General features: G+C 50.3%; 1 long non-coding RNA gene and 1 pseudogene across 2 annotated transcripts; one reads left to right on the plus strand and one right to left on the minus strand.

Moving 5' to 3' along the window:
- The first annotated feature begins 5,107 nt into the window (after positions 1–5,107).
- Positions 5,108–21,720, plus strand: LOC113909979. 2 transcript variants are annotated; one of them, XR_003515869.2, is made up of 3 exons: positions 5,108–5,196; positions 21,088–21,252; positions 21,513–21,720. It is a non-coding gene; the product is annotated as an uncharacterized LOC113909979 (long non-coding RNA). The 2 variants fall into 2 exon arrangements; XR_003515868.2 differs by lacking the exon at positions 5,108–5,196 and adding an exon at positions 20,461–20,599.
- LOC118357056 lies at positions 10,401–16,008 on the minus strand (annotated as a pseudogene).
- Positions 21,721–24,017: the final 2,297 nt, after the last annotated feature.

Genomic DNA, 24,017 nt, shown 5'->3' on the forward strand with positions numbered 1-24,017 from the left:
TGCCATAAAAAGTAATGGGATCTTGACATCTGTGACAACATGGATGGACGTAGAAGGTATTATGCTAAGTGAAATAAGTCAGAGAAAGACAAATAACATATGATGTCACTTACATGTGGAATCTAAAAACAAAAGGCAGAAACAGACCCATAAATAGAGAGAGCAAACTGATGGTTGCCAGAGGTGTTGGGGTAGGGGGCAGGGCAAAATGAGTGAAGAGAAGTGGGAAATACAGGCTTCCAGTTATGGGATAAGTAAGTCATGGGGATGAAAGGTACAGCACAGCGAATACAGTCAGTGATACTGTGATAGTATCACATGGCGACAGGTGGCAGCTACACTAGTGATGAGCACAACATACAGACTTTTCGAATCACTATGTTGTCCACCTGAAACTAACGTAACATTGTGTCAACGATACTTCAATAAAAAAAGCCTGCTAGAGGGACACCTGGGAGGCTCAGTTGGTTAAGCATCCCACTCTTGATCTCAGCTCAGGTCTTGATCTCGGGGTCATGAGTTCAAGCCCCACATTGGGCTCCATGCCAGGCATGGAGCTTACTTAAAAAAAAAAAAAAGTCGGCTAGAATCAATAAGTGAGTTCACCAAGGTTTCAGGATGCATAATTAATACACAGAAAATAATTATATCTCTAGATACTAGCAATGAATAATTGAAAATTTAAATTAAATAACATTTATAATAATATCAAAAGATGAAATCCTTAGGAATAATTTTGACAAAATATTGACAAATGACCTGCACACTTAGACTAAAACATTGCCAAGGGAAATTAAACAAGTTGTAAATAGATTTTGTTGGAAAGATACACTGCGTTAATAGTTCAGAGGACTCGATATTGTTGAGATGTCATGTCTCCTCAAATTGATCTATAGAATTGGGGCTCCTGGCTGGCTCAGTCAGTAGAGCGTGTGACTCTTGACCTTGGGGTAGTAAGTTCGAGCCCCATGTTGATTACTTAAAATAAAAAAAAATCTTTTCTTAAAAAAAAATGATCTATAGATTCAACATAATCACAATAAAAATTCCAGCAGGACTTGTTTTATAAATCAATAAGGTGATTCTAAAATTCACATGGAAATGCTAAGGACCTAAAATAGCCAAAACGGCTTTGAAAAAAAATTTGAAAGATGCACACTACCTAATTTCAAGACCTCTTGTAAGCTGTACATAGTAAGATAGTGTGGTAATAGTGTCAAGTAAACTTGTTCAAAGGAACAAAACAGAGCTCAAAAGTAGAACAATACATATGCAGACAACTGATTTTCTTCAGAGATATGAAGCCACAGTAGAGAAAGAAGAGTCTTTTCAACAACTAGATATACACATACAAAAAAAAGAGCATCAATCCATAGTTTACCATAAATAAAAACTAACTCAAAGGGACCGTAGACCTAAATGTAAAACCTAAGACTCTAAAACTTCTAGAAGAAAACATCAAAGAAAATCTTTGAGACCTTAAGTTAGCAAAAATTTCTTAGATACGACACCAAAAGAATGATCTACAAAAGAACACATTAATTGAACTTAATCAAAATTTAAAAAGACACTATTTAGAGAATTTTAAAAAGCCACAGACTGGGAGAAAATATTTACAAAGCATATATGTGATAGAGGACTTATTTTCGGTATATAAAAAGAACTCTCAAAACTCTAAAATAAAAAGACAATGAAAAATTTTAAAAAGGCAAAAGATTTGAACAGACCACCAGAGAAGATATGTCAATGGCAGTCGGCACATGAAAATATGCTTAACATCACTAGCTTTCAGGGAAATGCACATGGAAACCACAGGATTTCCAGGTTGGTGAGCTCATGGCAGTGCTGGGAGGGTGGGGGGTCTTGAGAGAACGCGAAGCTCCACAGCCATTCCCCCACACTCTTTGCCCTATTCATCTCTTCCATCTGTCTCTTCCTGGAGTGTATCCTTTTAACTAACCAACTAAACAATCCCCAAACAAAAGAGCAATTGTCTACGGTTAAATGCCCAAAGCCTGAAGAAGGAGATTCAGTGCTGGAACTTTCTGTGAGACGGGCAGAGACAACAATGCCCAGATACTGCTAGCCACAGACCCCGATGGCAGCGACCACTTCGGGAGACTGGCCACGGGAACGCTGTCACGTCAGCAGCTTGACTAGGGGATGGACATTGGACTGGATGGTCAGGGAGGTCTCTGATGCAACCTGATGACTGCAGCAAGATACAAGGAGAGAGTAAGCCCTAGGAGTTTTTATCCCACGGAAAACATGTCTCTCCTTTCTTTTCTTTTCTTTTTATTGTATCCATATTGAGAAGATGGATGTTGGCTGAACCTACTGTGGTGATCATTTCACAATCGATGTAAATCAAACCACCCTGCTGCACACCTTAAACTTATACAGCAATGTATATCAATTATTTCTCAATAAAACTGGAGGGGAACAGGATGGGGCACCTGGGTGGCTCAGTCAGTTAAACGTCTGCCTTCAGCTCAGGTCATGATCCCACGGTTCCGGGATCGAGCCCCGCATCGTCAGCTCCATCCTCTGGGGGGAGTCTGCTTCTCCCTCTCCTTCTCCCCCCCCACCCCCATCATGCTCTCTCTGTCTCTCGCTCTCAAATAAAATCTTAAAAAAAAAAAAACTAGCAGGGGGACAAAGGCCTCCTGGAAAATGGGAAAGAAGTTCTTTTGCATTTGAAGAGTTGGTTGGTTTTCTGTGTGGAAGTTCCCTTTGCATAATGATGAGTTGTGTACTGCCGCTGTTGTTCTGAGATGGTCTTACTTGGAAACCATGAATGTAACATTGAAACAGCAACTGATTAAGATTTATGAAAAATATGGTTATCATATTTCAAAGATTTCTTTTTTCTTGTGTTGTGATCCAACTAACATCAAAAGTGTACTTGAAAGGCTTCACAGTTTTTATTCTCCAAAAGAATATCCAAAATTGTATGGGATACTTGTTGTGTTGCATACACAGGACATTACCACTGGATATGATAGCGGCAAGCCTAATCAGAAATCAGTGTTGCCTGTGGGTAAAAACAGCGAGTGATTTCATCCCCTTCTCAAAATGGCTGTGTTGTTGGTCCTTGGACAAACAGGACGGAACCAAAGACAACGTACTCTGCAGAGACTTGAGTACTCCCTGACCCGGAGATGGGAGTGACAGAGACTTATTGGAAGAAGAATTGAAGAAGCTCATTTAAGCTCGGATTTAAAATTGGTTTGGGCCCAGTTAAGGATGAAACAGAACAACCAAGAGAACTATGCATTGAATTCGTGTGAACATTCTCTACCTCATCTGGGCAAATATTTTCCTTTTATTTCCTTTCTTTCTGGTCAGCTGACTAAACAAGTTGTATAAATTTGAAATGAAATGGTCTTGAGAGAAGTTATTCAAATTTTTCATAATCTTGAACCAAAGTCATTACATTAAAAGTATTAGAGTAACACAGTTTTTCCTTTAACAGAAACATAATACAAACGTGAGTTTTCTAATTAAAGTATGATTAATCTTAGTTCTATAGTCTTATAACTGTGTACAGTACATTTTCTAAAAAGGCATGTAAGTGTTATGTCATTGTACAGTCAAGGAAATTATTCATAAAACTGGCAAAAAAGTGGACTGTTCTCCAATCACTGTGGTAAAGTGCCATTGATACATCTGAGATATTAATTCATAAATTAGAGTATTTGAAATAGGGTATTTAGCATTTGCAGTTTATTTTCTTAAGATTTATGTATTTGAAAGAGAGAGCACACAAGTGAGCATGGGGGGCGGGCGGCGGGGGTAAGGGCAGAGGGAGGGAGAAAATCTCAAGCAGACTCCCCACTGAGTGCGGGACCCAATGTGGGGCTCCGGGGGGGGGCTTGACCCCGTGACCCTGAGCTCATGACCCGAGCCAAAACCAAGAACCAGACGCTCAACCCATTGGGCCAACCAGGCGCCCCTAGCATTTGTGGTTTAAAACAGTGTTATAATATGTCCTTCAACTCCTCTGCTAAAGATGCTTGTGGTGTAGTATACATTTATTATATGTATCTACAATTTTGATGTTCACTATACAGAAAGTAAGAGTGGGAACACTCCTGGTTTTGCTCTTGTCAGATTTCTCAGTGCCTTCTCAGGGTCTGGTGTGAACTGATACAGTGCTCCTGCATTGAGTATGAATTAATCAGTTAATTTGCAGACAGCTAAAGAAAATATTTTCAAACTACATAGGAGCTTCCTCTTTACCTCAAATGGGTTTGCTGATTTAAGAAGAAAATCTGAGAAAGAAGCTCTGAATCTATTCAAAAGTCCAGTTTTATAAGTAGATTTATTCCTTTATCAGATGAAGTAATGCTAATTTTACTAAGACACAAAAACAGATTTTAGGTATTAATGAATCACTAACCCTAAAGGCCAGTTTATTCTAACATTTTGTGGCCTCTGTAGAATTTGTGATCACGTGAGTTCCGTTTATCATTTTCAGTGTGGAAAAATGTTTTGGAAGTTCACTTCTGGTGGATTCTGTGGTCTTCTGAACAAGACCTCACAGAGAAGTGCACCCTGTCCTGTATAGCTCTCAGAGTGCCTGGGCGCGTGCGGCAGAGTTAGGAGGTTGCAATCACAGGCCTTGGATAGACTCACACTAAACAATTTACCTAGAGGAGGTAGCAGTGGTATTAGAGAATTTATTTCCTTTACAAAGAACAGTATAAGGTTTGAAATGATTGGAATGCTCATTAAATCTTGGTCTGTTGCAGCTGTCAGCTAACATTTGGTTAAACTCATAGGATCCAAATATAATTTTCAAATTTTTATATTTCCACTCTTAATTTGTTCCTTCCTTCCTTTCTTATAGATGGATCTCACATGACTAGAGTAATAGCTAGCCAAATGCAAATAATAGCTAGTTATTATTATCTATTAATCTATATTAATAGATAATATAACTATTATTATAGATTATATAGATAATATTATCTATAATCTAATAATATATTATTATTATTATATAATAGCAGTAATAGCTAGCCATTTTTCTGAATAAGGTTGTTTTCAAAGGCTTTGCACTAAAGAAGCAATATGTAGAATGATTTGTTTTATTTGCTTTTAGGAATGTTGACTGTAATTTTGGAAGTGGCCTATATTCAACAAAGTGGTCTTCACAATGCTGTGTCTGTGTGTACAGTATGGACCTTTAGGGTGAGTAATAGTGTTTCAGTGACTGAGGGATGAAGTAGGGCTGCAATGATAGGACAGCCTGCTCATCATCACTAGAGCCACGTCACAATGACCGTACTGTATTCACGAGAGAACATTTTGACTGCTTTAATATAATGCAACGCTTAAGTCATGTTCCTGAAGGAAAAGTTATTGAAGTTTGGATTCTTATCTCAGAAATTAAAAAATCCAAAATTAAATTAACCAATTTTATATTCCTGGCATATACAGCCTGAGGAATCATTTGACCCTAGCCACACTCCCGAATCTGTCTGAGCATGGAATTTAGCATCTTTTTGGCACAGTGGCACATATTTGCCTAACAAAGTCAGTTCAGTGATAGCTCAACCCAGCCAGGAGAGATGCAAGGGCTGGCTGGGGAGGTCCCACCCCTGGGCTCTGCATTGTCTCTCTTCTTCTTCATGAAAATATCATGGACATGAATGAATTCTCACTGAGCATGCAGATCAAAACTGGGGTTCTCTAGAGCTTTGGGGAGAAAGAATTAGTGGGGCAAGAGCAAAGCATACATTGGAAATAAACAAACCGTATAAAGGTCAATAAGGTGACACATGATGCTTCTTGTGAAGAGCAAACCTATCATCACCCTAAAAGTGGAGGATGAACTGACTGTGGGCAAATTGTTGACTTGTGCTAAATTTGGGGGTTTTAGTATCTTTTTAAAGAGTAATCTCTACAATGTAACGTGGGGCTTGAACTCAGGACCCCAAGATCAAGTGTCACACACTCTACTGACTGAGCCAGTCGTGCACCCTGAGGATTTTGTTTTAAATATAAAGTGTTCTATTTGGGTGTAGTAACTTCAGCAGACAGGGAAGCTCTGGGAGTTTGGATGCTTTGGAATATCTTTATATAGGATAGACCTGGCTTAATGGAGAAATTGTTCTATGACTGTTGCTATTGGTATGTCTTTCAGATGTTTACCATTCATGTCTCTGATGTTTGAAAAATCCAAATTCTGTTTGAATGAATTTAATTTTATGCTTATTTCTACCTCCTCCTTTCCCTATGTGCACTCCCACATTTTGCTACTGTCAAAAGTTACTGCCCTATTACCTCATGATAAATCTTAACAATATTCATTTCGAATGCTTCAAATATATATATAGACTACATTGTGGATAAAAACCCCACACATGACATATTATTACACCTATAAGAATGGCTAAAATTCGGGGCGCCTTGGTGGCTCTGTTGGTTAAGCAACTGCCTTCGGCTCAGGTCATGGTCCCCGGGTCCTGGGATCAAGCCCCATGTCGGGCTCCCTTGCTCAGCAGGGAGTCTGCTTCTCCCTGTCCCTCTGCCCCTCCCCCTGCTTGTGCTCGCTTGTGCTCTCTCTCTCTCAAATAAATAAACAAAATCTTTTAAATTGTTTTTAAAGATTAAATTAAATCAAAAAGACAGAGCACACGAAGTGTTGGCAAGGAGCTGGAGGAACTCGAACCCTCAGATACTGCTGACGGGGATGTAGAGTGTTGAAACTGCCTTGAAGACACGTTTTGGCAGGTTTTAAAAGTGCTCACCATACACGTACCATATGATCCTGCGTGTAGGTTCTTATCCAGGAAACATGAAAGCATATGCCCAAAGACTTGTGTACAAATGCTCATAGCTGCTTTATTCCTAATGACCTAAAACTGTAAAGTCCATCACCTGGTTAGAGAAACAAATTGTGGGGCAGTCACTTAGTGGAGCACTGGGTGGCACCAAGGACGAGACACAAGGACTGTCCAGTCCACAAGGACTGGAACACACTGCCACATGGATAAACCTCAAAATGATTATGCTGAGTGAAAGAAGCTAGACCAAAAAAAAAAAAAAAAAGCACTCACTGTATGATTGCATTTATTAATTTTTTTTTAAATGCAAACAGATACACAGTGAGAGAAACAGAGCAGAAGTGGCTATGGCCGGGGAGGGAAGGGGCTGGAGGGATTACGGAGTACCCCAAGGAAGCCTTTGGAGTGATGGGCAGGTTCACTATGTTGATTGTGGTGCTGGTTTCCTGGGTGCGTTCATATGTCAAAACTTACACCTGCCATATAACCCAGCCATTCCACTATCTGAGTACCTACCCAAGAGAAGTCCACAGGCCCAACTATAGTGGCCAGAAGCAGGTCACTGACGAATCTTTACCAAGAATATAGTTTCAGCAGAAAACTCCATTAGGCTAATTTCTGTTTCTTGATGAGTTTTCTACACATTAAAGATGAACTACCTCCATGTTTTCCACTTCCATTTAAAATGTACTAAAATTATATTCATTGGGATCAGTTTTTTCCTTGTAAATATAAGATTTCTTATACTGGGGGCGCCTGAGTGGCTCAGTCGGTTAAACGTCTGCCTTCGGCTCAGGTCATGATCTTAGGGTCCAGGGATCAAGTCCCACATCGGGCTTCCTGCTCAGTGGGGAGCCTGCTTCTCCCTCTGCCTCTGCGTCTTCTCTCTGCTCATGCTCTCTCTCATGCTATCTCTCTCTCTCAAATAAATAAATAAATAAATCTTAAAACAAGATTTCTCATATGAATCATATTCGCAATTAGACCTTGTGCCTACACACATCTTAGGTCTGTTATTCCCGAATGCTCAGGAGTCAGGCTTTTACCACGTGCACAGGTTTAGCCACCGTCAAATCATCTTGTTACTGTTCCTAGCAATAAAAGTCATTATGAATTCTGCTTTTTAGAAAAATACTTATCATTTGCCTAAACCATCCCACAGAGAAACAGTGAACATATCCCTCAGTCGCCTAGATGCCCCTTGGTGCTGGCTCATTGTACAGTCTGTCCAGTTTTCCCCTGTTCCTCTTGTCTCTGTGTGTAGCAGTATGTGCTCCGGGACCTGTAAGCCATTTTCAGGGTTAGAGTATCCACAGGGATATGAAGGCAGATCAGAGAGTCTCACTTCACTTGTGAACAACTTCATTCATAAATTAAAAAAAAAAAATGACAATTGGAACATCTATTCGTTTTGCAAAAATCAGTGAATTTGTTATAAACCAGTATTGGCTTCTATGTGGGGAAATGAGTACATTGAGGGAAAGCTAAAGCAGTGGGCTAGATAACCCCTCCCAGGAAGGAAATGTGGCACTATATCTCGTAAGTACCCCTACCGCACAACGTAATTTTGAGAAGGTGAGTCCCTGTGTGCTAATACGAAAATAACTCTAATTTGCTAAATGAAACAGGAAGTCAGAATAGTATGAACAGTGAATAAATAAGAAGAATATTATATGTAAATCTATTCGTGGGCATGGAAAGTTTCGGAAGATACACAAGAAACCACCAATCGGATTCTCCAGGCTCTACCCAATCCATGGCCTCCCATTAGTGCTCCCTGAGTATAAGCCCTGTCTCCCCAGGAAGGAGACCCAAGTGTCAGCTACAGATGACAGGCCCAATGAGGAGAGAAGGGAAAAGCTAAGGACAAGGATTTGAGCATGTGAAAGGAGAGAGTGCCAGGAGAATCCGTTCTGGATCCTGGGAAGCTCTGAGGAGGAGGGATGATCTGTAAGTGGAAAGAAACCACTGGTACTATAGCTCCTCCAAATTTGTCCCAAATCCTCCGCACCCACCCCTACTCCCTAGCCTGAGCACATCTTGCCACACCATTCCCACCTGCAAGCTCCGGGTTCAGGACTCCCCAGGAAGGGTGAGGGCATGTCCTGAGTTGCTGCCATGGCTGTTTCTGCTCTTTGGACCATGTGGCCTATGGCTTGGGGTTTGTCTCACTCTGTGACTGACAGTGAGTTTTGTTCAGTGTTTAGAGGGTACCTGGTGTCTGACAGCAGGGTACAGAGCTTATATACCCAGTAGGGAGATTAAGAAACTGACTTTAGAAGAGACAGACCAAAGCCAACGAAAGGAATCATGGACATGCCAACTCTAATCTTAGAAATGTTGGCTCTCAGTGAAGGCAGATAAAATTTGGTTTTTTTATTTTATCAAATGTTAATACACTACAGAGCCATGGGCCACCCAGATCAATTTGCAAGTCCTCTTCGGTAGCGTAGGCATTCCAGGGCTCATAAGGGCACAGACGATAGACACCCGAGTGCCCCTGCATAAGTATAAGGTTACCCAGCATCGCATCACCAGCTGGCTCTAGAGCCCACATCTATAAGCATGTATGGCGTGTCACGCTCTGCTCTGAAAGCTTCACATCTGTCCTAATGTCATTGTCACACAACCCTCTGGCCATATTCCCAAGGCCACATAGCTGATGAGAGGCAAAGCAGGGGTTTGTTTGAACCCAGACAGACTGACGAATCCTGAAAATACTCATGCCTGCTTCATCAGTCCCTGTTGCAGCCCCAGCAGGAAAAGACAGGGTCCTTGGTCTTCCTCACCCAAAGTTCCTCCCTCATGCTCCTGTACCCTATGCCATCTGTCTTTGCAACCAGAACATAGGACCATCTTGCCCTTGAAACATGTGCACACAGTGAACAGGTGAACAGGTATGAGACTGTTGCTTGTTGCAGCAACTGCCCAGCCAGGAGCCCGGGGCTTTCTTTCTGGAGCCTGCCATCTTTAATTCTCAAGTGGCTAATCCAGCATTTAGGCTTGATCTGGGCCCTGACCAGAGTGGGCAGTTGACCTGAGGCCATTGAGATCTCTTTTTCAGGAATTCACAGATGGACATAAACAATTGTGGTTGAGGGCAGACTTCTGCCTGGGGTTGGCCATGTGGACTGAGCATCAGATGGCCACGCTACAAAACTTCAGACTGGGGTCATTCTTCCAATGGCCTCAAACCCACACCCCTCCTTCTGAGTCAGCTCACCTCACAGAAGTGCTCCAGGGCCCAACTGCACTGATTTAATAAGCAGAGACTCTGAGTGTGAGATCCAGACCATACCTGGCCTGTCACCACAGATCGCCTTGTTCCAACTTCAAAAATCAAGATTTAGGAAACCACAATGAGCCACTGACATACGAGCAATTCCACCTTGTTGGAGGGTGACAGAGGGAAGACAGATTTGCTGGGGGTGAGTTTGGATTATGTTGGGGAGGGCAGGTAGGAAGAAGTCCAGAAATCATCCCTTCATAGATTAGATAGATAGATAGAGATATATTTTATATCTATATTTATGTTTATATTTATTTATTTCATCTTTTTTTCTTGGGAGTAAAGGGCTCACTGGGTCTGTTTGGAGTGGGGTCAGATCAGGAGGCGGCGGTCTGTTCTGGGAGATCTGTGGTCTCCATTTCGTAGTACCCCTTTTCATTAGAAAAGGTCTTCCCCTTCAAGATCTCTGTGATTTGCTGTAGTTGCTTGGCAACATAAAGTACTTGGGGAGCTTTAGTGATAGGTGGGGGAGCAGGTGGGAGTGGGGGTGGGGCTGGGGTTGGTGCCGGGGGTTTGGGTCGAGGTCGAGGTCGAGATGCAGAGGGGCTGGGAGGAGGTCGAGGAGGGCGTTGGAAGTACCAAGGAGGGCGAGCAGAAGGGCGGGCAGAGGGTTGTCTAGCCGGGATTGCTTGAGAAGTCGGATGGGGAGGGGTGGGCAGTTGAGCCATGTGCAAGGCATTAGAACTGATCTTGGAAGCAGTCCAGTTCAGATAGGGCCAGGTGGCCCTGTAGACTCTGGGGCGCTTAGTTCAGGCACAGCCTGCCCCCCAGCTTGTGACTCCCACGACCACATAGGTGTTTGCCACGTTGTCTCTACATATGAGAGGCCCGCCGCTGTCCCCCTGCCCAGAAGGACACAGAAGTCACTCTCTGTCTGAGCCACTTTTCCCCTGCCCAGAAGGGCCATAGGCTCTGGAAGGACAGTTTCTTCAGTCCCATGGCTTCTTGCTGCCATGAACACAAGTGGTGGTGGTAAACTTTGAGTTGGTATCAACAGCTTCAGGTGGATGTGAGAAGGGGATGGATTGTCACGGGTCTCCTTGCAGTGAGGAGGGAAGATCAGCGACCCATGTGTCCACGTATGAGGCTTTATGCATGCATGGGCATGTGTGTACAAGTGGATTGGAAGGTTTTGTATTCTGGTGAGGAGAGGTAAGCCTTCTCTTCCAGGGTGGTGTTCGGGTGTTATGATCTCTGTGTCACGGTGGGATAAAGCCCTCTGTGTGGTGACTGGTTCTTTGTAGGTGCCCCAGGTGTCACCTCCCATCCTCACTGCTACAAGATGGGACCAGGGAAAGGGTCACTGAAGCAGGACCCTGGAGGGAGTGGAGTTCAGGAATTCACAAAAAAGGTGTTGACAGGGCAAGGGGCGCCCGAAGGGAAGTTACCTGGCAGGTGTCGATCTTGCCTTCAGGGTACCCTGCACATACATTGGTTGAACAAATGCACCCATTGTACCACTCTGTGGAGTTACAAAGTCGAGGTCGATGAGGTTCACACGGGCCTCCTGCAGTGTAGGTGCGATCCTGTAGGCTACAGCCAGGCGGCTCGGTGGTCAGCGATCACAGAAGACATGTTTTGGGAAAGCCCTGCCTCCTCCCTCCACGGAACCCCCATCATCCTGAAATGTTCTACTTCAACCTAAAATCCATGAAAGTCAATGCCCCTGGCCTCTCCTCAGACACTTGTGAAGGATGTGGGGTGTTGGAGGCATATGCAGGTGAAGAGGAGGGGCAGTGCATGGAGGATGAGCAGATGTGGCTGTGGGAATGTGTGTTGATGCCAGATGATTATTCACAGCTACAGCCAGGATGTGTCACCTCATTTACACCCCACAGTGACCCCCTGTGTTAAGCTCTGTGACTCACCTTGCCTCCAATCAAGAGCTTGGAGCACCACTTGCCCAAACATGCTGGTAGGGAGGTGGTGTGGCTTGGATTCGGACCAAGGTTTTCCTCTCTACACTCAAATCCAGGACACACATTTCATTTCCCCACAGTACGGCTCTAAGTCCCCCTCATTGCTTTTTATCCCCCGTTAAACCCCTCAGCTCAGTTCTGGACAGGATCTGCTGGAGCTGGGCAGATGAGTCCCTCCCCGCATGCCTCCCATCCGTTTTGAAGTTACAGAGAAGGAGGAGCTGCAGGATGGCCTCCACACACACAGATCTGTCAGGGGCATGGGTAGTTGGAATAACCGGAAGGCAGGTCAGAACATCCTGTACAGCCCCAGAGGCTCCATCATGACCTTTGGGTTAAGAAAGGCCCAGCCCAGGCTATGATTCCATCAGCCAAACTCACAGCTGGCTATAGGGGCAGCAATCCCCCCTCATCAAGTGGCCTCCCCCCACCACGGCCGCACCCACAGCCCAGCCACAGCCTGGTGGGTGGGTCTGAAATCGCCTGCATCCGGGTGGAGAGGTGGCGGATCACACTTGGAACATGGCAGTGGAGGCCAAGTGGGAAGCCAGAACCAAGTGGAGCAAAGTGGATGGAGCTAGGCACACAGCATTCAGACTGTGTGTTTGTGTGGCTTGGACTGCGTCTCCAGGCCCTTCAGGTCAACTTCGCATACCACCCAAGCAGGGTTAGTTTTGTACTTGCACTGTCCCCAAGGCAGGGGTGACATGGAAATGACCACCAGAACAAGCCTGGTCGCTTATGGTGACCTTTTAGATCTATGGAAGAGCCAGATGACCTGGAAGAGAACAGGGTTTTCTCAATCCCAACACCTTGGCTTTAAATGCTGAAAAGTCCACAAGAACTTGAAATTCAAGAGAAAAGGAGGACTACCCCAGAAGCATATGGGCTCAAGGAGGAGGTAGAAAAAGGAAGGTCTGCAAGAATGTCACAGAAATTTGGAGGCTGGGGATTTCTTTAAGACTTGGCCTTACCAGTGGGGGAGGGATTCACCAGAAGATGGTAGAAATCCCACTAAGTTGAGGAGGATTCTAGAACAAAAGAGGCCTTGTGTGATGTCCAGGGTGTAGCTGGGAGCCTATAATCCTTTTGAGAGATAGGACAGCAAAGGTGGTGGCAGGCGTGGGAGTGTAGATGGGAATCCTGAGATCAGCCCCCCCAGGGACGACAAGAACCCTGGGACACTGCGCACATGTTTGGGTGGGTGGGCAGAGCAGGGTAGGCCGGGGGTGGGACAAGAAGAATGCTCTAGAGGCCTCAGCAGAGCTATGGACATCAATAGCCAGATAGAGTTTGATACCCCAGGTCGGGGAGGGAAGGGCCAGCAGAGGCCAGTGAAAACAGGGGTGCCCGGGAGGAGAAGCAGCCCAATCAGAGAAGGGTGCAGACTTGAGAGAGGGAAGAAGAGTTACAGGAAGCATACTGAAACTACCAGGGTTTTGTCACCAGAAAAGTCTGAGTTTTGAACCCCAAATGATGGAAGTGCCTTGAATTAGGAGCCCTCAGTTTTCCATTATCAAGGGACAGAAGAGCTTTCAGTCTCTCTTCTCATCCCCAATGTGACTGGGTACAAAGTCCATGTGGTCACCTGTGGAAAGCTGAAAGGCCTATCCTACTCGTCAAACCCTTGCTGCCCACTGCTGGCCTGCCAAGGACCCCGTCCCCTCTCTCCAGAGAAAACGAAGTCACTCAGATGGGGAGGGTGGATTCTCGCATTGTGACCACTTCGTAGGTGGGGAGCAGAGGTTCACTGAGGTCTAGAGGGCTGGGCTCTGGGGTCTCAGAGCTCAGAGACCACGTGACATGGCCCTTCCCCTCACAGATGGGGAAATGGATGTCCAGAGAGGAGAGGAGTTTGCCCGCAACCACAAAACCCCATCTCAAGCTCTTCTCGGAGTGCCGTTTCAGGGGACAATCCCCCATTTCCAGAAGGTAGCAACTGGGGTCCCAGGCCCCAGACAGAGCCACAGCCCATACCCCATTCGAAAAATGCCCAGGTTCTCCTGGGGCTGCATGCACCCTTCCACCCGGTGACCACACGAGCCATCAGTGGTGAGGTTGTGGACAGGGGTCTCGGCTGCCAGTTTCTCCCGCTCTAAAAGGGGACAGTGTCCCGCATTCTGGTCGACATCGCCACTAGGCACCGCATTTGGCCCCTTCACTTCAGAGACCACTGAGGGGATGACCAGCAGTGCCCCTACCCCTGTGAGAGCCCCTCCCATACTCACCTTTCTCTTTCAAGAATCCCCAGCCAGCCACCCAGCAGGCCTGGGGAAATCCAGGTGGGCCCGCCCTAAATTGGGGCAGGCGGCCCGTTCCCATGAATTGCCCACAGGGAACGGGAGGGGTGTTCTTCATGAGAGCGATGTCATGGTGATCTAAACTGGGGATGTATTTCTCATGAATGATGATTTTCTCGACATATCTCTCCTGTTGAGGCGGCTTCGCTGGCTTATCGTTCCCATACATAATTTCCCTTGCTCCAAAAATCAGTCTCCAGTCATATACTTTTCTGTGGGCACAGAGGCAAGCCAGGTCATCCTCAGAAAGGACGGGCTCGACAGAAACCTCTGGTGACCATGATCCTCAGAGCCCTCCCTCAGCGAGGGCCTGGGCCCACCCACTCACGTTCTGGTTGCCACATGGCCCAGAGCCCTGGGGAGACTGCGCACAGAGAGCCCTGGAGAATGTACCTTTCTGGGACGAGCCTTTCTGAAGACCTCCCTCCACGTGCTCCCACACATACTTTTTGGAGACGAAGCAGTGGGTATCAGTAAGCAGCCAATGGGAGTTCAGCAAGGTGCCTCAGCACACATGGTACCTTTGGTTATTATGGGACATGACCATAATGGGAGGCTGACCATCCAGGGCCAGGCCCCGATTGTTGCATCCTGCCCTCCGACGATATGGCCAGTTCCCGGTGGGTTCTGCCTGAACCGTAACCCACAGGGGGCACTGGGGAGAGACCAGGGGCACAGTTCAAACCAAGAAGAGACACAGCCTGTCCTTGCACCTGCACCATGGGGGAATCAGGGCTAGGGGGCTGGGCAAAGGGGGCAACTGGGAACGTGGAGGGTCCGAGGGGGAGCTGCTGAGGAGAGGCGCTGTCAGGGCGGTAGGGAAGCAGGAAGCTGCAGGCTTCAGGAACTGGTTTTGAGGATATCAGTTCTGGGGTCATGTGGGTGTAGCCCCAAGGCGAGGAAAGAAGGCGCCATAGGAAGCAGGACCGATGATAAGGGCCCTAGAAATATGGGAGATCCCGAGGCAGGGGGGAGGCTAGAGGAGGTGAGAGAGAGGTGTAATGGCTTGAGGTCTTTAGAGCCAATTTTGGGCGGGAGACTCAGAAAACAGCCACAGGGTTCTTGGGGCGGCTGCAGTGTGGGGTTGGATGGTGGCAGGAGGAGGGACCTGCCAAGGCAGGTCCAATGATCCCAGGTGTGGGGAACAGCGGGCGTCCAGGGGAGGAAGTTCTGGGAACTGGGGAGAGGCCACAAGAGTTTGGGGGTACCTTGGGGGCTGTCAGAGTCTAGGTGGAGGCGGGAACCTAGAAGAATGCCATGACAATACCCTGGGGTCTTTGGGGTCAGCCACAGGTGGGGCACCTCAGTATCTGTGGGAAGAAAGGGGTTTCTAAAAATTGGGACTTGATGTGCAAGAGGAAGTGAGGTCAGTCTCTAGGTGAGGGAAGGACCCCAGCGTCTGTGCTACGGGAGGCATAGGAGCCCGGGGTCAGCCCTGGTTTCTCTTGGCTGATGAAGCTGGGAGCAAGGATGGTCTGAGTTGGGGATGTGGGTCACACCCGTGAGACCCAGGGCACTACTAAGGCCCAAGCTTGGCCTCCTACCTAGCCCTGGACAGAGGGAGTCTGGGTGGGGCTTGCTATTCAGAAGACACTCTTTCCACCCCCCGGAGGTGTCCCTGACACTTATTCACACGTGGCGTTATCTTTGGCAACCACAGACTCTGCAAAGGCCAGCAGAATGGCAGTTGGCAGCATCTCTACCATACTCCTGCCCCAGCCTGGCCTGGAAGCCCAGTGACCTCACACAGCTCTGTGGCCTCCTGACCAATCAGCATGGCTACATCCCCCTCCCCCACCCCAATAGTCAGGCCAGGCAGGAGCCCATTAGCTTAACCGGTCCAGGCTGAAACAAGATCCCAGCTTTCTGTACAGGCTCCTCTGCACCCCTCGGGGGATGGGGGCTCATGTGCAGCCCCCTCCCTCTGTCCCAAGGCCAGGGTCTTCATTCCCAGTTACCTTTGAAGGTTCCGTATCATCTGAGGATCCAGTTTTGTGCAGTGTCAGGGTCTGCCCCTCATGCAAGCTGCAATCACAGTTCCTGTTCCAAATCATGGGTTGAGGGGCAGCTCTGTCCCTCTGTGTCAAGATGATGCAGCATGTCTATGGTCACAGGGTGTCGGGCTCACCAGATTAATCGATCCTTAACACTGTGTAGGGCAAATTGTCTTTCCATCATCCAAGTACATACTATCAGCACACTTTTCAAAGAGCCACTTTGAATTTCTCTAATTTAGGACTACAAAGCCCACCTTTCTATTCACTGCTGAGTATCACAGGGTGTGGTGTTTCCTACCTGAGTGTCTCCAGGGCTCCTCTCTGGGACCTACATGCAGGAAAGATGAGTCTCCTATACCTGAGGGTCAGGAATTCTCACCACAATCACCTGAATATCCTGAGGTTTCATTTTATCTGATTGTCAGGAGACGGCATCTCACCGACAGGAGGATGACAAATGCTCACCTCACATACCTGCATGTTAAGTTTCACCTTCCTGTAGGAGTGTGAGGAGGTCACACCTCCACCTGCATGAAGGGCAGTGTTCCGTCCTCTCCCTGAGTGTAAGTTCTCCACCAAACAATCTGAGCATCAAGAGGTTGTCCCTTGGCTGCCTGCTGTCAGGACACCTCATAGCTTCTTCCTGAGTGTTATGAGTTTTCAGATTGTCAAATGAGCTTTGTTCTCCTACTAACTTTCTAACTGAATGTCACACTTTCTCAGCTCACATAACTTTCAGGAGGTCACATGCCCTTCAACTGAATATCCAGTAGGTCTTATATATCTTTACGGGAGTATCAGGAGCCATCATCTCCTAACCCTAACCCTAACCCTAACCCTAACCCTAACCCCTAACCCCTAACCCCTAACCCCTAACCCTAACCCTAACCCTAACCCCTAACCCCTAACCCTAACCCTCACCCTAACCCAGGGCTGGTCCGCAGACAATCTGGAAGGCCAGCTCTCCAGAGGGCTGGAGCCAGAGACTCCCTGAGCCCAGAGCGAGCCCTCCCCTGCCTGCCCAGCCACGCACTTGCCCCTAAGCTTCATGATGGCCTGTTCTTGACCCTGAAGGTGAGCTGGCTGACTAGGAGGGGAGTCTCGTTGGTGGGACAGGCTGTAGATACAGGACAGAGTGACACCATGTGAGCTAGCAGGAGCCACACTCTGGTCTCCCTCCCGGAGCCTGACCGGGAGCTGGCATCTGGGTGCCCTAGGGGCCGGCACACAACATGGTCTGCGCTGACCAGGGATCCATGGCCCCCAGGGAGAGTCCACTCTGCCCTCTCCCCGCTCCTGCCTGGCCTCACCTCTCCTCACTGTGGGGCTGCAGGACCAGGAACCAGGCCCCATTGGGCGGGCTCAGCTCCAGCTTGTAAAGATTTCCCAGCCCCTGGAGCAGCAGGATTTCCTGGGGCCAGAGGGAGGACTGGCTGTGGACAAGGACTGTGCTGGGGAGGATGCAGGGCCTTGTAGAGGGTGAAGGATGGGGCAGGCGCCGAGTCCTGGGGCCACTGCGCATGTCTACTAAGGGCTGAAATCCCTGAATGCCCACGGGGTCCCTCATTACAGTAACGGCCCCCTGTACATGGGAATCCTGCTGGTGGGCCCCTCCACCCTGGCCTCCTTCCCACCTCTCTGACTCCAGCCAGGGCTGCAGCCAGGGACAGGCTGGACGTCCGTCCCAGGTCCTGCCAGGAAGAGAAGGCAAAAGGAGGAGAGGAGAAGTGGAAGGGGCAGACTGATCTTCTCCCTGTCCTGAGTTGGCCTCCACTGATGCCTCCAGGTCCTCTGGCCCAGCCCTGCACTTAGCTGGACCCTGAGAGGGAGTTTGCATTCCAGCAGACTGGAATGCATTCCAGCTCAGTGGGGGATATTGAATGACCTGTGCGTCCCCAGATATCCTACCCACCTGGCCTTGCATGCTAAGGCCTGCCGCACAGGGTGGCCGTCGTTGTGGGGCCCAGTGGACTTGGGGCCACAGAGCAGTTGGCAGCGGTGAGGGAACATGGGGGACTGGTCAGGTGCAGAGCCATGGGTCTCGTGTCCATCCGCCGCAGGGCTGTGTCACTGTACAGGTGCTCTGTACAGGTCACCTTTGCACACCTGGCCATGACACACCTGGCTGGCCCTCTCGGTGGGGAGGCCTGGGTGCCTGGTGCACCTGTTCCCCACCTACCCCTGGAGGAGCGGCCACGTTCAAGTGTTTCCATGTCCAACCCTCAGGGACAGTTGGGAACCTGGGTCAAGAGAGGCAGGCACTGGCCCAGGACAACTGAGGGGTGCAGAGCCCAAGGAGCAGGGCTGCTCTCCAGTCCTGGGCCAGCCCCAACCCTCCCATGAGGGTCGCTTTGGGGGTGAGAGCCCCTCAGATCCTCGGGGAGAGCTACCCACCCCGTCCCATGTGGGGACATGACCTTGGCATCCCCAGGCATGTAGAGGCATGCGCACCTGCAAACCCACCCACACGCACCACTCTGCCCAGCTGGGGGTCAGAAGGGTAGGACACCCTGGGAGCGAGGTGGGGGACAAGGGGGAAAGAAGAAAGAGGTTGGAGACAGCTGGGCCATGGGGCAGGGCATCAGGACTCCTGGCAAGGACCCAGATCCATAGCATGGGGAGGGGAGACAGCCCAGGCTGATGGTCAGGGGTCCCCAAGGGACCCAGGGGGTTGCAGGGCACTGGGAAAAGACAGGGTCTGGGTTCCGGTGACCACCACCACCCTGGGCACTTGGGAGTAGGAAGAGATACCCACCCCCAAGTCCAGAGGGCTACAGCCCAAAAGGCCTCAGCTTCCTCTGCTGTCACTTGGGCTGCAGAGATGCAGTGTCCCAAGGGTCCCACAGGCTTGTAGAAGAGCCTGTTGGCCTTGGATCTCCATCCCTGACCCACTGTGTCCCCAGTGCTGGGAAAATGCTTTCTACCCCCTTGAGGTCCTTCTCAGCAGAGGACACACTGGGGCTTGGGGGGCTTAGGACCTGGCTACGCAGAACATGGCAGAACACTGGACCACTAGTCTGGAGACCAAGGTCAGGGCCCTCCTTGTGGCAGCCTCAGGGTCCCCATTTGGAAGAGGATCCAGAATCACTGCTCTGGTCAGGGTGAGGAGGCCTTAGGAAGGAATGGAGCACCGGGACCGGAGAGGGAAACGGGGACAAGGGAGGCTTCTGAGGTTTCTCACATCGCCCATGGAACCCACAGATCCTGCTCCTGGGAGAGACACAGACACAGAGACAGAGAAGGAGACAGAGAATGAACCCAGGACAGAGGGAACCAGGAGAAGTCACAGACTTTCCTCCACCAGCTTGGAAATGACATCCCGGCATTTAGTGGCATTCCATTCCTGAAAACGCCGTCACACAGGCCATCCATCCTGGAGGGGAGCGCATTCCACAGGGACGTGTGACCAGGATTCAGGGGTGCCAGGGGCCACTGTGGGGACTGCCCAGCACACGGGCACAGACGAGGCCCTGGGACCTGAGCCTAACCCTAATGGGAGCCCCTGGAAGTCTGTGTTGGGAGAGGACAAGGTCAGAATCAGTTCATTACTACCTTCCCACGGGGGCTGGGACACAGGCAGGAGGGGGGTGGCTTTGCCTGGACCCCAGAGCAGACCCAAGCCCCTCTGAGCTGTGTTCCATGCCAAGCCCAGCTCCTGGCCTATCCTTGCATTGCGAAGTATGCATCAGCCTCCTGTGAAGGCAGGTATGGAACATGTGTAGAGGTCCTACCCCCAATGGTGTAACTAGAAGTAGAAGCCAGAATACCCCAATGTGCACATGGGGAGCCTGGGGAGGCCCTGAGAGGCACGGGGTCTGTCCAGGGTCACAGCTCTGGGCACGCACAGAAGCCAGGTCTGAACCCAGCTCTGTGCCATCACAGCAGAGAGGCCTGCACCCAGGCCTCCCGGGTGCTGTGGGTGGGCTGTGAGGGTGTCACTGTGTGGATGGCGCATGGGGGGAGGGTGAGCATTGAGCAGCCGGGGGAGGGGGGCACTCAGGGGGCTCTTGTGTGAGGAGGAAGTTGGGTAAGGGGACCCCAGGCAGTGGTAACCTCACTTCCCTGACAACAGAGCCCAACAGAATGTGGAACCCTGGTAACCAGGCACCCACATACCACAGACAGCCCCCTGCCCAGCCATTTCATTGGAGATCCTCAAACCAAGATGTTCGCATGTTGCTTTCTGAGGTCTGGAGGCAGCAGGTGGAAGAAAGCGCGCCCTGCAGACGCTGTCCCCCGCTGGGGATTTCATGTCAGGGCTCCCCACCGCTGCTGGCCATTTGGCCGGAAGGACAGAAAGGTGACACCAGGAGGCCCAGAGCCGGCCACCCAGCCCCACTCGCTCTGATGACCTATGTAGCCCCAGGTGCCTTCCCTCTGTGTGTGTCTCTGTGTGTGTGCACGTGTGTGAGTGTGTCTGTGTCTGTGTGTGTGCGTGCGCGTGTCTGTGTGTGTGTGCGTGTGTGTGTGTGTGTAAAGAGGGGTCATGCGGGGGGGGGGCACCCCAAGCAGAAGCAGGCTGATGAGGGGTCAGATACCCAGTAGGCAGGTCATGTTCAAGGTCAAGTCTGGCTGTGTGAGATGGGGTGTGAGGCCACTGCCCCTACTACCCGAGGTTTATCCGGATAGCCCTGCAGGGATGGGTCACTGCATCCCGGGTGCAGGGCTGTGCACGCACAGGTGTGTGTCTGATCTGGGAGCAGCAGGGGGACTGGGCAGGAGGACAGTGCGGATGGCCGGGCAGGGCTGTGATACCTCGGGGCCGGCTACCGGTCCCTGTCTTTGCAGAAGGCCACGGAGGACATGGAGAGGAGGCTGCTGGACACGCCCTCCATCTCCTCAACAGAGGCCCCAGAAGCAGGTGCTGGGGATTGTAGGGGAAGACCTCCTACACCACCCAGACCACTGTCTCAGTGGTCCAGGAGCCGGAGTCCACGGAGGCCAAGGCCGAGGGTGAGAAGGCCGCGGCTGGGTGTTTGTGGTGTGTGGGGACGGGTCGGTGCTGGCCCCACAGGGAGGAGCCCCCAGAGGCTGGTGTGGGGCCAGGAGAAACGACTGGGCACAGAGCACACAGCGGAAGACTGCAGTTGGGGAGACGTCCCCGTGAAGGTTCCTTCCTGGCTGTGGCTTCTCTGGGAGACCCTGGGCTGGGCTTTGACTCTGCAAAGGCCCATGGAGAGTAAGCACAGGGGTGAGCTTTTCTCCTCTCACAGCTGCTCCACCACCTGAGGAGCTAGAGCTGGATCTGAGGGGAGGGCTGGTGCCTGCAGTGACTTCAGGAGGAGACCAGGAGCCGGCAGGTGACCCGGCATCTGCCCACGGAGAGCCTGGAGCTGTCCAGAAAGAACTGGCACCTGCTCCTGCACCAGCCCCTGCCCCTGCCCCTGCTACAGTTCCTGCCACTTCCCCTTCCCCCACCCCAGCCCCTGCCCCTGCCTCGGACCCAGATCCTGACACTGCCCCTGCCCCTTCCCTTACCCCTGCCTCTGCCCCTGCCCCTGCCTGTGCTCTTGTTCCTGCCCCTGCTCCTGTTCCTGCTCCTGCCGCTGCCAGAGCCACTGTCCCTGCCCCAGATCCTACCCTTGCTCCTGTCCCTGTCCATACTCCTGCCAGAGCCGCTGCCCCTTTCCCTGCCCCTGCCAGGGGTCCTGTTCCTGCACCTGACCCAGATCCTGTCCCTGCTCCTGTCCCGGATCCTGCACCTGCCACTGCTGCTGACCCTGTCCCTCCCCTTGCCCCTGCCCCTGCTCCTGCCCCTATCCTGAGCCCTGCCCCTACTCCTGCTCCTGCAGGGCTCCCACAGCCACATCCAGAGCCCACAGCCCTGCAGGGAGAGCTCCTTGTACAATCACCCTTAGTTCCATCCCCGGAACCCGAGACCCCGCCCGATTGTTTCATGCCCTCCCCCTGTGTTCCTTCTCTCTGGTACATGTTAACTGTTATTTCATCCTTCCATGTCCTATATACTGTTTATTATTTGTTTTAAATAAAATTACTTGTTTTCAATTGAACACATCATGAGCATTAAGTACATGCCCAATGCTGTGCCACCACAGCCCAGAACATTGCCGCAGAATATCTCATTCCCCAAAGGAGTCCCCAAACCAGAAGCCCTCCCTGCCCATTTCTCCCCCAGCCCAGACCCCGGTGACCCCTAAGCTGCTTTCTCTCTCTGTTCCTTTACCTATTCCTGATGTTTCTGTAATTGGAATCACACAATAGGGGCCTTTGTGTCTGCCCCCCTATTTTCAAAGGGGACTCCTTTTCTTCTGTGTTTGTCATAAAATTTCCCTTCTTTGATATTGAAATCCCCGATGGATGACACATCAGATGTAATCAAAGAGGGCACTTTAGGAATTATGGGCACAATCTCGGGGCCGAGACCCCTGTTCCTGCTGGGACGCCACAGCCTGACCCCAGACAGGACAGGGCTGGTTCCTCCTGAGACCCACACAGAAACCAGGGAAATGCAGAAAGCTGGACGGCACACCACAAAGGGCAAAAGCATTGCTCACAACCCAAGGCCACAGAAAAGTTTCACCTGACTCTGGTCCAAACCACGCTCCCAGTCACTGGGTTCCACAGGGACGGAGACCAAACACATGCAAGTCCAAGGCGGAAGGATAGGCACGCAGGGAATATGGGTCAGAGATGCGGGAGCTCCTGGGGAAGGGCTCCGGCAAAGGAAACCCTAGGGAGGCAGCGCTGGTCACCCTCAGACTGGCAGGTGTCTGGTCTGGGGACCAGCAGCCCTGGGGAGAACATGAGGAAGTAGAGGTCCCCTGGAGAGAAGGGTGACGGGCACCCCTGTCTGGGAGAACAGTGAGCAGCACCCATCCCAGGCCACAGGTGCACCCATCACCTGGTATGCTCAGCCTCGGACTCACCCCCGGAAACTCTGGCTCGGTTTTTCACACACCTATTGTCAGGAGTGTTCATCACAGCGGTGCTGGAGAGAGCAGGGAATGGAACAGCACTAATGCCCAAGGAGATGGATGGGATCCACGGTCCCAGTTCTCATGACAAAATGCCCTGCAGCTACTGTCCCGGTGTCATCCGGGGCACAGGATCCGGGAAGCCCCTCCTGAGACCCACCCCTCCTCCCACCCTGCCCCTGGGAACATTGAGAATTGTTTGAGGAGAAGGGGGAGAGGATCCAGGATGACAGCGGGTCCAAGGAGAAGGAAGGTCAGCACTGGGAGGACAGACGGACGTGCCCTGAGCCACCATCCAGGGCCCAGGCTGTGATGCCCTCGGACCTCACCCCAAATAAGGACTCCTGATTTATGGACCCAGCTTCTGTGGATTTACTCCCTCCCTCATTCATTCTCTCCCTCATTCATTCCCCACCTCCAACCCTCCCTCCCCCTCCCTCCCTCCAACCCTCCCTCCTTCCTCCCTCATTCAGCAGAGGATCTGGGGTCCCTGCTGTGTACTGAGCACTGGGGCTTCATCAGTGAGCACCCCCCAAACCACATGGTCACGTCCACTGTGGGAGGTGACGGATGCAGTCCTCAGGGCTAGGAGTGGTGATGAGCACCAGGAATCGGCTCCTGAAAACAGAGGCCAGTTGCACAACACAAAGAATGGAAGACCCATGCTCAGCACTTCCTCTAGAAAAATCTAGTCCTGAAAAGTAATGAAAAGTAGTATATCTTAGACTTCATGCAATGTGAGTTCTACTGGCAGGTACCTACTGATTCCTAGAACCAACAAAG

The sequence above is a fragment of the Zalophus californianus genome, chromosome 6 (genome assembly GCF_009762305.2).
Source record: "Zalophus californianus isolate mZalCal1 chromosome 6, mZalCal1.pri.v2, whole genome shotgun sequence".
NCBI lineage: Eukaryota > Metazoa > Chordata > Mammalia > Carnivora > Otariidae > Zalophus > Zalophus californianus.